Here is a 15,292-nt window from a genome sequence, read left to right as displayed (position 1 = left end):
TCACAATTCATCTCTTGTGACACTACACACAGCTGTACGCACAGCCCCTTTTGTGTCAGGAAGCCCCAGGACTTCTGAGTAAACAGTTGAAGAGTGCAGGTAACAAGAGACCATTCGTCGCTTGTAACAATTTAAAATACCTTGAAGTATGCTTTAGAAAGTAATTTTTTTTCATTTTTGAATTTAAATATGAGAGTGGCAATCTTCTCAAATCACTAACTTCAAAATCAATTTGTATCTTTCAGAATCACTCCCTAAATGAAACAAACAAAAATGCATAATTTACATGAATGTTCATAGCAGCATTATTCATAATAGCCAAAAGGTGGAAGAAACTCAAGTGTCCATCAGAGGATGAATGAATTCACAAATTGTGGTTCATCCCTATAATGGGATACTATTCAGCCATAAAAACGAATGCAGTGCTGATGCACGCTGCATCATGGATGAGCCTGGAAGTAATATGTTAAGTGAAAGAAGCCAGACACAAAGGGATGAATATTATATGATTCCATTTACATGAAGTATTCAAAATAGCGAAATCCACAGATGCAGAAAGCAGGTTTCTGGTTGCCAGGGGTTGAGGGAAGGAGAGAATGGAGAGGGACTGCTTAACGGGCACGGGGTTTTCTTTGGGGGTGATGAAAGTGTTGAGGAACTAGACAGAGGCAGTGGTTTCACGACACTGAACACACGAAGTGCCACTTCATTGTTCACTTGAAAATGGTTAATTTTATTTTATGTAAAATTCACCTCTGTTTTTCAAAATGCATGATTGAAAATGTATGAAATACATTTTGCTAAGTAATCTGTGAAGTCTTTATTCCAAAGGGTTTAGGTTTGTTTTTTTTTTTTTTTTTTTTTGACAACAGGAAATCACTAAATTTCTTGAGCAGTCTTATATTAATGTCACCTTTTTAAATGCCTCTTAGTGGATTCTGAGAATAAGTGGTTCTAAAAAACAAACAAGCCAAAAAAAAAAAAACTCTACCCTATGGAGCTGGCAACTGAAAGGCAAAAACAGTGCAGTTTATCTACCCAAAATCAAATAAAGTAAGCAGAGATTAAGACACATAGCTGGGCCATTATATGTGGATTAATGCAAGGACTCTGACATTTTTCCAGGTAAAGAAATTGAGACATCAACATCAGTATAGCCCTAGGCTTCTTAAAGCATGGTCCATGGACCACCAGCCTTGGCATCACCCCAGAGCTTCTTAAAAATGGAGGGTCTCCATCCATGCTCGAACTGCTGAATCACAGTCTGCATTTTGACAAGGTCCCCAGGGCATCCTCATTATAGCTACAGAAACAGTCAACCAGCCCCTCTCCCTGAAGTTGTATGATTTCACCTTCAACAAAATACCTCTACAGGGTCTCTAAAATGCATGTTCCACAAACATGGCTGCCCAAAGCTTCCCACCTCCCCCTCCAAGGCCCCTAAGACTGTTCTATCCTCCCCCTACTCGTGCCCCACCAGACACCTACAATGATCAAGACTGTCAAGCCCTGCTGCATTACTTAGAAACCCATCAGAACCTTGTAACCCAGTTTTTACCAACCAAGACTTTGCCTTCGTCCTGGAAAGTAAGTCCTTCCTCTTCCTCCATCCTTCCCCAGCTGGTAAAAAAATCCAGTTGGTTCTATGTCAGGACATCTGTTTTTCACAATGCTCAGACATTACCAATCTCCTTATCTCTTTCTAATTTTTTTTATTTCTTTTTTGAGACGGAGTCTTGCCCTGTCTCCCAGGCTGGAGTACAATGGCGTGATCTCGGCTCACTGCAACCTCTGCCTCTCAGGTTCAAGCAATTCTCCCTCCTCAGTCTCTTAAGTAGCTGGAATCATAGGCACCCGCCATCATGCCTGGCTAATTTTTGTATTTTTGTAGAGGTGGGATTTTACCACGTTGACCACGCTGGTCTTGAATTCCTGGCCTCAGGTGATCCACCTACCCTGGCCTCCCAAAGTGCTGGGATTATAGGCGTGAGCCACCGTGCCCAGACTCTTTCCAACTTTTATTGCCCACAAAGAATCACCTCTAATGACTGGCAATAGGCAAAAAAGCAGGGTTCCGGGTAGCTGAAGAGGAAAGATAAGGTGGCTCAGATGTGTGTACTAGAGGTATTGCCAATCCTCATAGACTGGAGTGGGTTGGAGAGAAAAACAGACTGAAGAAGGACGCCAAGATGGGCCCGAGCTACAAGAAGGAGGGAGATTCCCATCCCTAAGATGAGAAAGAAAGTAGGAAGGGCAAGTTTGGCGAGAAATTCAAAGCATGCTAAAAAATGCTAGAAACAGGCCAGGTACAGTGGCTCAAACCTATAATCCTGGTGCTTTGGGAGGCCCAGGCAGGAGGACTGCTTGAGACCAGGAACTCAAGATCAGCCTGGGGCATAGGCCCCCTGGGGTGCCAGGCTGGAGGAAGTTCTAGAAGGTGAGCAGCTAGGACCAGCCAGAGGTCTTGAGCGAGGTGAGTGATTTGGGATGCCAGACACACTACGGGTGAGCATGAGGAATGGGAGTCAGCTCCCTCCCAGAACCATTTTGTGAAGTATATCTTATCTTCACAAGTCAAACCTGTATTTGCCAGAGCGGGATAACTGCTGGAACAAACAGCCTTAGTGGTTCAGCACAGTGAATGTTTACAGACAGTCCTGACTTAAACGATGGCTTGACTTACAAATGTTCAACTTTATTATGGTGTGAAAACAATATATATTCAGTAGAAATCATGCTTCTCTCTCAATGCTGGGCAGCAGCAGCAATGAGCCACAGCTCCCACTCAGCTACACATTTTTGGCATAATGATATTTTCAACTTATGATGGGTTGATCAAGATGTGACTACATGGAAAGTCAGGGAGCGTCTATCTTTCTTGTTCACATAACATTCCAATGGGCAAGTTCCTGCTCTGATGGTGCTCCTGGGCACCTTTCCTGCTTCTGACTTTTGGACCTGCCACATTCTAGGATTATAAAGGATTCGCCTTCCAGGCATACCAAGAGGGAAAGAGCCAGCATGGAGCATTGCTCAGGAGACTGTTTGGGGCTGGGCCTGCAGCCAGCATAGGTCAATTCAGCCACATCCCACTGGACAGAGCCCAGGCATATGGCTACATAGAAGTGTCAGAGAAACTGGGAAGTGTGGTGTAGCCATGAGCCCAGGAGGAGAAGGACACAAGTGTGGTGAGTAACGAGGCAGCTTCTGTCACAAGGCACCAAGTAGTGACCACAAAGACAAGGAAATCGGGCAGAAAACTGTCATAGTGGAAAGAGCTTTTTAGAAATGGTTTACCCGATACAAGGAAAGTCTTTAGAACTACCACTGCTCTCCTCACCCGAACTTAAATCATAAAGAATAATAACAACATGATAATAACAATAATAAGGTTGGGGGAATGCACTTAAAAGAAACTGGCTAAATCCACACTAGAGAGGATATGCAATGAATTAGAAATTATGTTACAGTTGCAGTGTTGGCCATCAAACCCATCAATAACAAACATATAAGAGCAAACATCAGTTCAAGTCTCCCTGCCTTGGTGGCAATTCAACCCGCATTGTCTTTCCATGTCCTGGTTCTTCTAGCTCTGCTATAATTCCAAGCCAGTGGACAGCAAACCACAGCCTGAGGTCACATCCCACCTACCTGCTGTTCTTGCGTGGCCTGCAAGACAAGAATGGTTCTGGCATGTTCAAATAATTGCACAAGGCCGGGTGCAGTGGCTCACACCTATAATACCAACATTTTGGAAGGCTGGGGTGGAAAAATTGCTTGAGGCCAGAGTTCAAGACCAGCCTGGGCAACATAGCAAGACCCTGCCTTTACAAAATTTTAAAAATCAGCCAGGCTTGGTAGTGTTCGTCTGTAGTCCCAGCTACTCCAGAGGCTTAGGCGGGAGGATCACTTGAGCCTAGGAGTTCAAGGTTGCAGTGAGCTGTGTCTGCGCCACTGCACTCCAGGCTGGGTGACAGAGAGACCCTGACTCAAAAAAAATTTTTTAATTTAATTTAAAAAATAAAAAGTAAGAGTTTGTCAACCCCAAGTCTAAGCCTGATTGCTTTCTACTATTAAAAATTGGTCAAATCCACTGTTTGGACTTCTCAATGTACAGTCTATTTGATGTTCAAGCTTTTCATTGTCTCTACTTAAACAGAACAACAGGTGAGCAACTCTTCCTGGACCTCCCTTGCTCTTGCTGTTCCTACTGCATCAATTCATACAGCATGGAAACCTCCATAAATACAGCATCTACTGACGTAGGATGCCCCTTTTGTTTTTGCTATCTGAACCAGGAAGATTTTACTAAACTTCAAAAGTCTTAAGCAGAAGAAGAAATATTTAGGTTTGTGCATGATGTGGAAGGTTTCCCACCATTTCTTTAAAGGGCTTCCGTATAGGTTTTAATAGGCTTCCCTCTATTTTCTATGTCCCATTTATAAACACCGCCACTCCCGGCTATAGCAGTTGGAATTCAAAACTACTTCCTCCGCTGGTGATTTATCATTTCACTAGTTTATACTCACCCTGCATCCGTTCCCTAGGGCGGCCACAACAAAGTCAAAGCCAAGATTTACTCAAGTCTGAATTCAAAGCCCAAAATAATTCCATCCCATTAGCTCATTTTCCCAGCACTTTCTCTACCCCAGGATAAAATGCCATGAATCTATTTACTATCCCCACAGCCCTTATACAGATCCACTGATTTCATGTGACATTTTCTGACCTATGGGTCCTTTTTCTCTGCCTGAAACAAAATATCTACTTAATCTTTCTTCTTCAGTCTTCATCAAGTACTTCCTCAAGTACTTTAATTCCTAAATTCAACAATGTGACTCCTTTACTCTCCTCTGTAGCTAACAGAATTACACAGACCAATCCTGCAATTAATAATAGCCATTAACACCTTTTTACACCTGTGTAGAGTTTTGTCATTTATTTTATATAAATATATATTTCCCACTGGTTTTAACCCACAGTGAACCTGCCTTGAAATACAGCCTCCCAAAGACCCCTCCCGGTTGGCCACACTACCTGGGCTTACTTCCACAGGCCCACCTTGCTGTGCTCAGGCCAACACACCTTCCCGAGCCTACTGGCAACTCAGCTTCCCACATCACACTGGTTACATAATTCTGCCTCTGGCAACTTCTTTTGTCATTTGTAAGTGGCTACTACTGGAGGAAGCCACACATTTTTCCTGAATTTTAGGTCCTTTTTGCCCTCCCAGACACAATTTCCATTTGGACTACCAACAAGTAATTATTTACCTCCGCAAATTTCCATCATGCCATACACTAAGGGCCAACTAGTTATGTAATCATTAAACAAAATCCTCAAAGCTTCAAGGTATTTCAAACGAATATTTTTATTATAAAGCGATGGATAACCCTTAGCTAAGTTATGAGCCAATTCCTATTTTGTAAAGTTGTGAATTCTATTACACAATGGTTACTTTTCATGCGAGAAAAGACAGAGCAATATTCGCGTCCAAATGCAGAACCTGGAAGCAATGCAAACTACCAAATTGTCTTCAGCTAAAACAAAAGCCAAACATTTCATAATTGAGCCAAGACCCTAATCCAACTCATAACAGTAAATCAGTGGCACAGATGGTAGCCATGGCGACCTTATTTTGGCTCTATATAATCTACATGTCAGATGTTGCACACGTGAGATGGGATGTTAGAGTATTACTAAAACAGTGAACAATTAACTCACTTCAGATTTCCAGATTCCTTGACCTTAAATTTAAACTACCCTTTTAAATCGATCTGAAAATATTCAAGACAGCACTCAGGCTTCCTGATTTATGCTAACAATTTGATCGTCCTTCCCTTCTTTTAGCAAAGCTTACCACATTTGAATACACTGAACATTTAACCACCTCAACACATTTCTGATCAAAGCAAGTGTGAAATAATTCCTCCTGCTTTGTACAGCAAAATTCTTTCTGCAAGTAAGTAAGAGGAGATAATGCAATTCAAAAGGCGTGAAGACTGGGCTTATATTATAGAAGATGTATTTGCTAATATAATCATATGAAATTGTTTCTTTTGTTTTCTTAAGCCTCAGTCGGGAGACAGTGGCAACTGAAACGGTGTTCTCACATTGCAGCCTGATCTTCAAGATGCTTTACAAATGAAATTACTTTCTGATAATGAAATCCACTAGACTGTGGGAGAGCCTATTAGGAGAAGCCCATGATTCCCCTCGCTGCTTTGGGCCATTTCAAAGCTGATGCTCAGGGGCCCTTCCCTGACTCTGGAAGGAAAGCCAGCGAGCAGATCCTGCATGGAGAGAGGGAACGCGGGAGCCCTGTCTCCTGGCCTTGTGCTTTAACATCCAATTCTCATTATTTGGGCCTCCAGGGGCAAGGAGCTCGCAGTATCAGGGAGGTGAAACACCATCTGAAATGCAGGAAAATTCTGGGGTTTGTCGTAAAGTTTTAAAATCTGCATCCTTTCTATAGAATTGTCTAAGCTTCAACTTTTTCAGAAGAAAGGTTCTTATCAGGAATAATCTTAGTGTAACTGCACAAGTCTTTACCAAAGCGGGCGGGCAATCTGAACACTCTCTTGCCTGTGCCCTACTCTCCCACGAGTCCTTGGAGTTTAACTTGCATTTTCTGCCCCGTTCAATTCCCTTGGTCCTGGGTTGAGTGGATCTTGTGAGAGAAAAGGACACGGTCCCAGAATCTGCAGAGGGTGTAGAGTTTTCCTTGGAGCAATGGGTCCCATACTTTAGCAGCAAGTATATCAGGATCGCTTGGAGGTATTTTTTCTTTTTCTTTTTCTTTCTTTTTTTTTTTTAGACAGGGTCTCACTCTGACAACCAGGCTGGAGTGCAATGGCACAGTCTCGGCTCACTGCAACCTCAATCTCCTGGGCTTGAGCAATCCACCTGCCTCAGCTTCCTGAGTAGCTGGAACCACAGGAGCACACCACCAAGCCCAGCTAATTTTTGTATTTTTTGTAGAGACAGGGTCTCACTACGTTGCCTGGTCTGGTCTTGAACCCCTGGACTCAAGTGATCCGCCTGCTTCAGCCTCCCAAAGTGCTGCAATTACAGGCATAAGCCACCATGCCCGGCCTGGAAGTGTTGTTGGAAAGGGCCACCCACCCAGGAGTTCCTGATTCAGTAGGTCTAGGTTGGGCCCAAGAATGTGCATTTCTAATAAGCTCCCCAGTGAGGCAGATGTGGCCATGGCGAGCACCACCCTTCCAGAACCGCTAACTTGGGGTTTAATTAAATACGCCGTGGGGAGGATGTGAAAAGCTCACTGCAAGCTCATTCGCAGAAGCTGCCACTTGATTGGCACATACTGTTTTGTCGCGACATGTTTTCTTTAATACCTGTCTGATTGCACACATTTTCTATTTGGAGAGAAGCCACACTGCCCAGGTTAGAATCACAGCTTCCTGCAAGTGTGTGGTCTGAAGAAAGTCTCTGAATGTCCTGGGGGTCTTAGTAAGGACGTCAGAAGGGGGCAAAGAATGAACTGGGGCAAGTGGAGCAAAGCAGTCAGACTGCCCGGTGTTATGAGACAGCCCAGAAATGCAGTGATTTTTATTCTTATTTTTACCAGCCTCGGATATGAAAGCTATAACATGACCGACTGATAAATCAACACCAGTGGGTCGTAATTCCATATAGCATTCATGTGCAGCCCCTACAAGTGTTTAAGTGGTTTAGTGTCTCCTTGGCCTAGATGGTACTAAGCGGAAGTAAGAGTATGTTGTGCTATTATGTTTAAGAAGATGACTTGGGCCAGTCACGGTGGCTCACGTTTGTAATCCCAGTACTTTAGGAGGCTGAGGTGGGAGGATAGATTGAGGCCAGGAGTTTGAGATCAACCTGGGCAAGATAGTGCGAGCCCCATCTCTACAAATAAGAAATTAAAAAATTAGCTGGTGTGATGGCATGCACTTGTGGTCCTAGCTACTTGGGAGACTGACATGGGAGGATCCCTTGAGCCTAGGAGGTCAAGGCTGCATTGAGCCATGATGGCACCACTGCATTCCAGACTGGGCAACAAGGTGAGACCCTGTCTCCAAAAAAACAAGACGACTTATTAAAAAATTGGGGGGAGATATGGCAATAAATATAAGAAAGCTTAAGGAGGAAATATTATGTCCATAGGAAAAGCATGGTTATATATGAAGGTAAATACTGTGCCCGGTTCTCATCTGATTATTGTGAGGGTTGTCAAAGAAGGAAAGTGATTTTATAATCACTAGAATTTTTTCAAAGAAGGGAGGGAGGAGGGAAAGAGGAGAGAGAGAAGAACCTGAAAGGAACAGGGAAATGAAAAGAAAAGGAAGTAAAGGGAAAAGAAATGTCTCAAAACATCAGGCGTATCTTTGTTTAGTTGAGTATAGACTGTCTATGGTGGCTTGGTGTCAAGGCGTTTTAACTGCACAATGCACCAATATGATGCTGCACATGCAGTCTAAACAGCTAACTGAAACCAGGGTACCAAATGAATACACACAAGTCTCCTCAGAAGCCGCCTCAACCTGGGCAGCTGCTGCCCTTCAAGGAGCCCTGGAACATCTTTTGTTACCTGAGCCCTTAACACTTGTCTCTAGGCAACCGACGCTCCCTCCCCCCTCATCTAGAGTGGGAGGCGCCGGCCCCCAGCAGGGCTGCGGCTCTCCAGTTTCATCCCACAGGTCCAGATTGCTGAGGAGTTATGCTTAAATAACGTCTCTATTCCGTAATCAGTATGCTCCTCCTGACCCATTAATACAACGAAACTGCAGCCTCATATTTGGGGCCTCAAAATCATTTCTGATTGCAGGGTGGGAAAACAAACCACCACCAAAGTTACAGGTTATACACAATACCCAGACAGAGGCCCACAAAGAGATGTGTATACCTATATGTGCACACAAACATGCACACAGTACACATGCACGCACATACATGTGTGCATGCACACGTGCGTATATACACATAAACACACAAATGCACACACAAACATGTAAATGCCGTGTATGCAATTGCATACACACATGCACATGTAGGCAGTATCATGTGTGTACACACATGCACACCTATGTGTGCATATGGGTATGTGTGCATACACGTATGTATACACAGACACACATACCCATATACACACATGCACATGCATATACACCCACACATATTAATATGGTGAGCTGTGTTTTTCAACGGAGAGACTGAATAAAGTAGGGACGTTTTAAGGCCTTTCCTCAAAGAGGTTCATTGTTTAAAATTGTAGGCCAGGGCAACAACATTCTAAAGACTCGAGGCTTGGAACTGCAGTATTCCAGTCTCTGCTGTGTGCTGCGTCGGGCCCTTCCTTCTCAGAGCACAGGAACCATTAGCCTTGGAGTTCTGGGTGGACCCCTATGGGTTCTCTCTCTTATCGCAATGATGGCTTGCCCCGGGGCCTACCTAGCCACCTCCAACTCCTACGAAGCACAACGAAGCTTTCCATAACAGGAGACCAAGTCAAAGAAAGGCAATGGCCACCGCCTTTCCCATATTGATCTTCCGCTAACAGGCAGATCATAATTGAGCACATCAACCCAAACCTAATGTATTCCGGGGCTTACTCCTTGGCAAAGTGGACCAGCCCTGTTCTCCCTGAGCCAAGGCAAGAAAACTATGTAGAAAGCAGAACATGATAAATCAATCTGATAAAATGAGACCAGCTCAGAGAACAGTAAACAGTGACCTCTCTCCCTCAGTCACCTGTCTGCTCTCCAGATTAGGAACTAGGTCTTCCTAGCAGGTAGACAGGTGCCAGGTGGGGCCCAGGTGTGGGTGGCAGTGGGAAGGGGAGAGGAGAACCCACCCTATACACCTCATTCCCTCCTGCAGACCAAACAGTCAGCGGCACTTTGGTCGCTGGATGCGGGGAGCCAAGAACAATTCATTAAAGGCTTTCAGGATGAAAATTCTCACAACAAATTGCCTTTCTCCTCTCCCTCTGAGTCTTCACTCTTATGTAAATGTATTCAAAAAAACCACCACTGTGCTTTCAGTGAAATGACACCGCAAAGCTACCAAAGGTCTCCGGGCTGTCTGGGTGCTTGGCAAATGTCTCTAACATCCCTATTAAAACACAGCCCGGATCTGCAGCATTCAAACAGAGGGAGATTAGCCGCGAGGCAGGGCGCCTTCGGACGGAGCTAAGCTGGGCCTTCCGAAGCGTCTCTCCTCTGATCTCTATCAGGCAATTTTACGTAATCAGAAAAAATCAGCTTGCAAATGAAACCTAAACCTCAGAGTCAAAAGTTGAAAATGGAAAGTTTTTTTGTTTGTTAACGGGTATGGTTTTAATCCAACAGAACAACGCAGTTATATCCATCAAGTCCTGATTTTGTGAAGAGTTAACAGTCAATTTTAATGCCAGCTTTTGTTCCAATCTTCAAAAGTCGATAAGATGAACAGTAGGGATGTTCATTAGAGGGTCAAGTTAAATTGCCAGGCTGCCATCAGTAGAAAGAAAAAAGGAGGCCAGCGAGCGTGTGCAAGCACTGCAGTTTCCAAATCGTTTCTATACCTTTTCATTTCAGGGATGACAGGAAACACTGTATTTCACTTAAGCCCTTTCTTCCCCCCAAACAATTTCTTATATAACCATATATTATAACCATAATCAGTTAAATACAACAATGAAATACTTTGTGGTAATTCTCCAAGGTAGAAATCCAGAGTAATATTAGAGTATTAACCCATTTTTGTTTTATTCATGTCTAGTTCATACACAAGCTTACTTGTTGTGACTGGATTCCTCAAGTATCACTCGAATATCATCAGACTCAGAAGGGACAGTCCTTATTTGCTGGGCAGGGTGTGCTGTTTGATCTGTCCATTATAAGCACCTTTATGATTGAAACCTAATGCCATTTAACTGTGTATCGTAATCGTGACAAAAAGAGAATGGAAAGAAGGAAGCACCAGTCAATTATCTCAACGAACCCCCGCAAGAACTATCTACCCCCTACTTCACAAAGGAGCAAACAGATTCATAGATGATGAGTAACCTGCCCCAGGCCCCCCTACGCCGGAGACACAGGCTCCAGACCCCGATGCGTCATCACTCACCCGCCTCACCCACACAGACGCACCTGCAGAGCCTTCACTGCCTGCAGATGAAAACACACCATCTCTCACCTAATCCATGTGCAGCTCCATTTTGGCTCCTGAGCAGGGATCTAATATCTTCGCAAGCATAAAAGAAAGAAATCTCACCCTCATAAGTATTAATACACAACAGGATGAAGGAGTCTCGATACTCAATTCCAGCAGCCTCCACAGCTGCCCAAAAAACAGCAGCATATCACACCCACACAGGGTCTCAGATGAGTTCAGCAAGGAAATGTCTGCTTCCCTGATTTTCCCTAGAGCTGGGATTCTCAATGTTTTAAAGTCAATTCCATTTTTATATCAATTAGATTTTTAAATAGTATTATACTTTATTTTAAATTCTCACAGGGCCAGGCACAGCGGTCAAACTTACCCAGATGTTGTGGTGCATTCCTGTAGTCCCAGCTACAGGGGAGTCTGAGTAGGGAGGATTGTTTGAGCCCAGGAGTTTGAGACCACCTGGGCAACATGGAGAAACCCCATCTCTACAAAAAATTAGCTGGGCATGGTGGCGTGAGCCTGTGGTCCCGGCTACTCAGGGAGCTGAGATGGGGGGATCACCTGAGCCCAGGAGGTAGAGGCTGCAGTGAGCTGAGATCACCCCACTGGACTCCAGCCTGGATGACAGAGCAAGATCCTGTCTCAAAAAAAAAAGAAAAAAAGAAAAAGAAAAGAAAGAAAAGAAAAAGAAAAAAGAAAGAAAAGAAAAAAGAAAAATGAGGAATTGATGGAAACAAATGATACCATGTGCCCCCATTAGACATACACAAAGTAAAATCTTAAATAAATGTTGCTAAGAAACCTTTCACTTCATGTGGCAGATACTCAGCACCCCAGATTCCATGCTCCCTTATGGTCTCATAAAGAGAAGGATAATTCTGTTTCCCATCATACAATCCTCTATTAAAATATGATCTTCCCAGAATCCATCAAAGCTGCAGATAGCTATACAATATAGTTCGAGCAGATAAGACATAAGTAGAGGTCTTCCAGACATTTCTGGGAAAGAATTTGCTTTCCTGATAGAGACCTCTTGCTTCCCTTCTTTCCGCTTTCTTTCCTTCCTCCCTTCCTTTCTTCCTTCCTCCTTTCTTCCTTCTTTTCTTCCCTCCTCCCTCCCTTCCTTCCTTCCTTCTTTCATTTCTTCCTTCCTACCTCCTTTCTTCTTTAGAACACACACTTTGGGTAAGCTATCTTGCAGAAACGAAGCACTAAGCATGATGATTAAGGATACAAGCTGAGGACAAGAGTGGGAAGGAGACAGAGCGTGGGATGCTGGTGAGAACACTGGGTCACAGCACCAGCCCTGCCTGGACTGTGTTTATCTGGATCATTTTCATTATGAGAAGAAGAAATTACAGCAATCTTTGAACAACACAGGTCTGAAATGCACTAGTCCACTTATACGTGATTTTTCTTCGGCCTCTGTCACCCCTGAAACAGCAAGACCAGCCCCTCCTCTTCCTCCTCCTCTTCAGCCTACTCAACATGAAGAAAACGAGGATGAAGACCTTCGGGATGATCCACGTCCACTTCGTGAATACTAAGTATATTTTCTCTTCCTTAGGATTTTCTTAATGACAATTTCTTTTCTCTGGTTTACTGTATTGTAAGAATACAGTGTATATAATTTGTAAAACATACAAAATATGCATTAGTTTACTTTTCTGTCTGTTTTTGAGACAGGGTCTGGCTCTGTTGCCCAGTCTGGAGTGCAGGGCACAACCTCAGCTCACTGCAACACCTGCCTCCCAGGCTCAAGTGATCCTCCCATTTCAGCCTCCTGAGTAGCTGAGGCTACAGGCACCCACCACGAGGCCTGGTTAATTTTTGTATTTTTTGTAGAGATGGGGGTTTCACCATGTTGCCCAAGCTGGTCTCAAACTCCTAAGCTCAAGTAATCTACCCACCTTGGCCTCCCAAAAGGGCTGAGATTACAGGTGTGAGCCACTAGGCCCAGCCCTCATTAGTTGACTGTTTCTGTTATTGGTAAGGTTTCTGGTCAACAGTAGACTATTAGTAGTTAAGTTTGTGGGGAGTAAAAAGTTATCCGTGGATTTTCAGTTGTAAGGGGTCCAGGCCCCCTGAGTTGTTCAAGGGTCAACTGTAATTCTTGCTTGGTCAAGACTATGAGCCTAACCCTAGCATGATTGATATTAGCCCAGTATTGCCCAGACTTATTTGGACGCACAAGCTCTTTTTCCTAGTAGGCTCTATTAACAACATCTCACAAAACTAGTTCTGCTGATCATATTTTTTGAAAAATTGATCATATTTATTTAAATAAAGGGAGGGGAGAGTTCTTCTACTTTGACATTTTAATAGCCCATGTGTTGCTCTTTGGGGGTTGGCGGGGTGAGTTTTAATGAAATGTTACCATAGTGGAAAATAACTCAAAGAGTAAAACTCAGAAATCCTGGAAGCATTATGTCAAAAGTGTATTAGTCACCTTTATCTCCAGAGCACAAACATTTTAAATATTATGTTCTACTGCAAAATTTATAACCTAGTTTTTATTACTGATTTGCATTACTTGGACGGGAGTTATCACTTAAACCATCTTCCATGAACAAAATATATACCACAGCTGCTTGCTACTCTGCCTTCTTCTACCTACAGTAATTCAAAATAAGCACCAGTTCTTTCTTGTTCCTATTTTACACATTCCAACACGCAGGTCTGGAAGGCAGTGTGGAGTTGCTGAGATGGGAACTGGAGTAGGACTGAAGGGCTGTCCTGGAGCCGGGCCTTCTGAGAGGGCAGTCACCGGGCGCAGCTAGCTGTTCCACACCGGAAACGTGGCTAGACTGCATGGAGATGCACCATAAGTGTAAAATATACACAAGATTTCCAAGATCCCGTATGAAAAAAGAACATAAAATAGCCATTAATAATTGACATATTAATTACGGCTTGAAATCATAACTTTTTTTTTTTTTAAAGAGTTGACAATTTTATTTTCACATTTCCCAATATAAATGAAAACTGCATCTTTTTTGTCCTACTTCTCCCCTCCAAAACTATTCTCTTTGATAGGACAGGAGAGCAAGTCTTCCCTATGCTGTTTAGAAAACTCAGTATTACAGCAGCATGATCTCCTGGTGAAGCAGAACAGGTAATATAAAACTGATACAATGAGGCCTCCCCTCTATCCTTATCTGTCTGGTCGAGTCATTCCGGGCCGAGTGGGCACCATCATGGGATGGGCAGGAGGTCTCATCATTGGGGGCCCAGGCATCATTGGCATGTGGCCTCCCATGGGCAGCCTCATTCCAGGAGCAGGTCCCACTGGCATCATCCCAGGAGGAGGAGGGCCCATCATTGGCATCATGGGAGGGCCCCCCATATGGGGTGCTGGCATCATACCAGGGCGAGGAGGACCCGGAAGGCTGGGGGGAGGTGGTATCATCGCCCCTGCAGGAGGAGGAGCAGAGAATGGAGTAGGAGGTATCTTTCCTTGTTGAAATGCAGCCGTTGTTTTGTCAGTCAGGCTCTGAGCCTGCTCTTCCATCCATTTCTGATAATAGTCTTTCACATTCTCTTTGTGTTTTCTTCCACTGCAGTGTGTCTTTCTCACAGATGGAGAGTCATGGGTGAGGTATGTATCACAGTAGTCACAATAAAACTTGGGCATGTTGCTCTGCAGGCCGTTGGCCACTCCAAAATCATAACATTTTTGACGTATTAGGTTGGCCACATATATTATTAAAATTAACTTCATCTGCTTATTTTTCATAATGGGGCTGCTAGAAAATTTAGAATTACAAATATGGCTTGGATCTGTGACTGGCATTATATTTCTACTAGACAGTGAGTTCTAGACACTTTTTGTTGTTGTTGTTGTTGTTGTTGAGACAGGGTCTCGCTCTGTCACCCAGGCTGGAGTGCAGTGGCACAATGTCGGCTCACTGCAACCTCCGCCTCCCAGGTTCAAGTGATCCTCTTATCTCAGCCTCTTGAGTAGCTGAGACTACAGGCATGTGCCATCATGCTAGACTAATTTTTGCAATTTTTGTAGAGATGGCGTTTTGCCATGTTGCCCAGGCTGGTCTCAAACTCCTGGACTTAAGTGATCCACCTACCTCAGCCTACCAAAGTACTGGGATTACAGGCGTGAGCCACCATGCTCAGCCTTAGATACTTTTTTCTCATTATTATGTTG

The 15,292-nt window shown here is 43.8% G+C and overlaps 1 pseudogene across 1 annotated transcript; it reads right to left on the bottom strand.

Moving 5' to 3' along the window:
• Positions 1-14,069: 14,069 nt before the first annotated feature.
• On the bottom strand, positions 14,070-14,786 carry LOC105518070 (annotated as a pseudogene). Its single transcript, XR_001002768.1, has one exon. The product of XR_001002768.1 is annotated as a U1 small nuclear ribonucleoprotein C pseudogene (transcript).
• Between the last annotated feature and the right edge of the window lie 506 nt (positions 14,787-15,292).

The sequence above is a fragment of the Colobus angolensis genome, unplaced genomic scaffold, assembly GCF_000951035.1.
Source record: "Colobus angolensis palliatus isolate OR3802 unplaced genomic scaffold, Cang.pa_1.0 Scaffold310, whole genome shotgun sequence".
In the NCBI taxonomy this organism is placed as follows: Eukaryota; Metazoa; Chordata; class Mammalia; order Primates; family Cercopithecidae; genus Colobus; species Colobus angolensis.
This window is presented reverse-complemented; position numbering and strand designations above follow the sequence as displayed.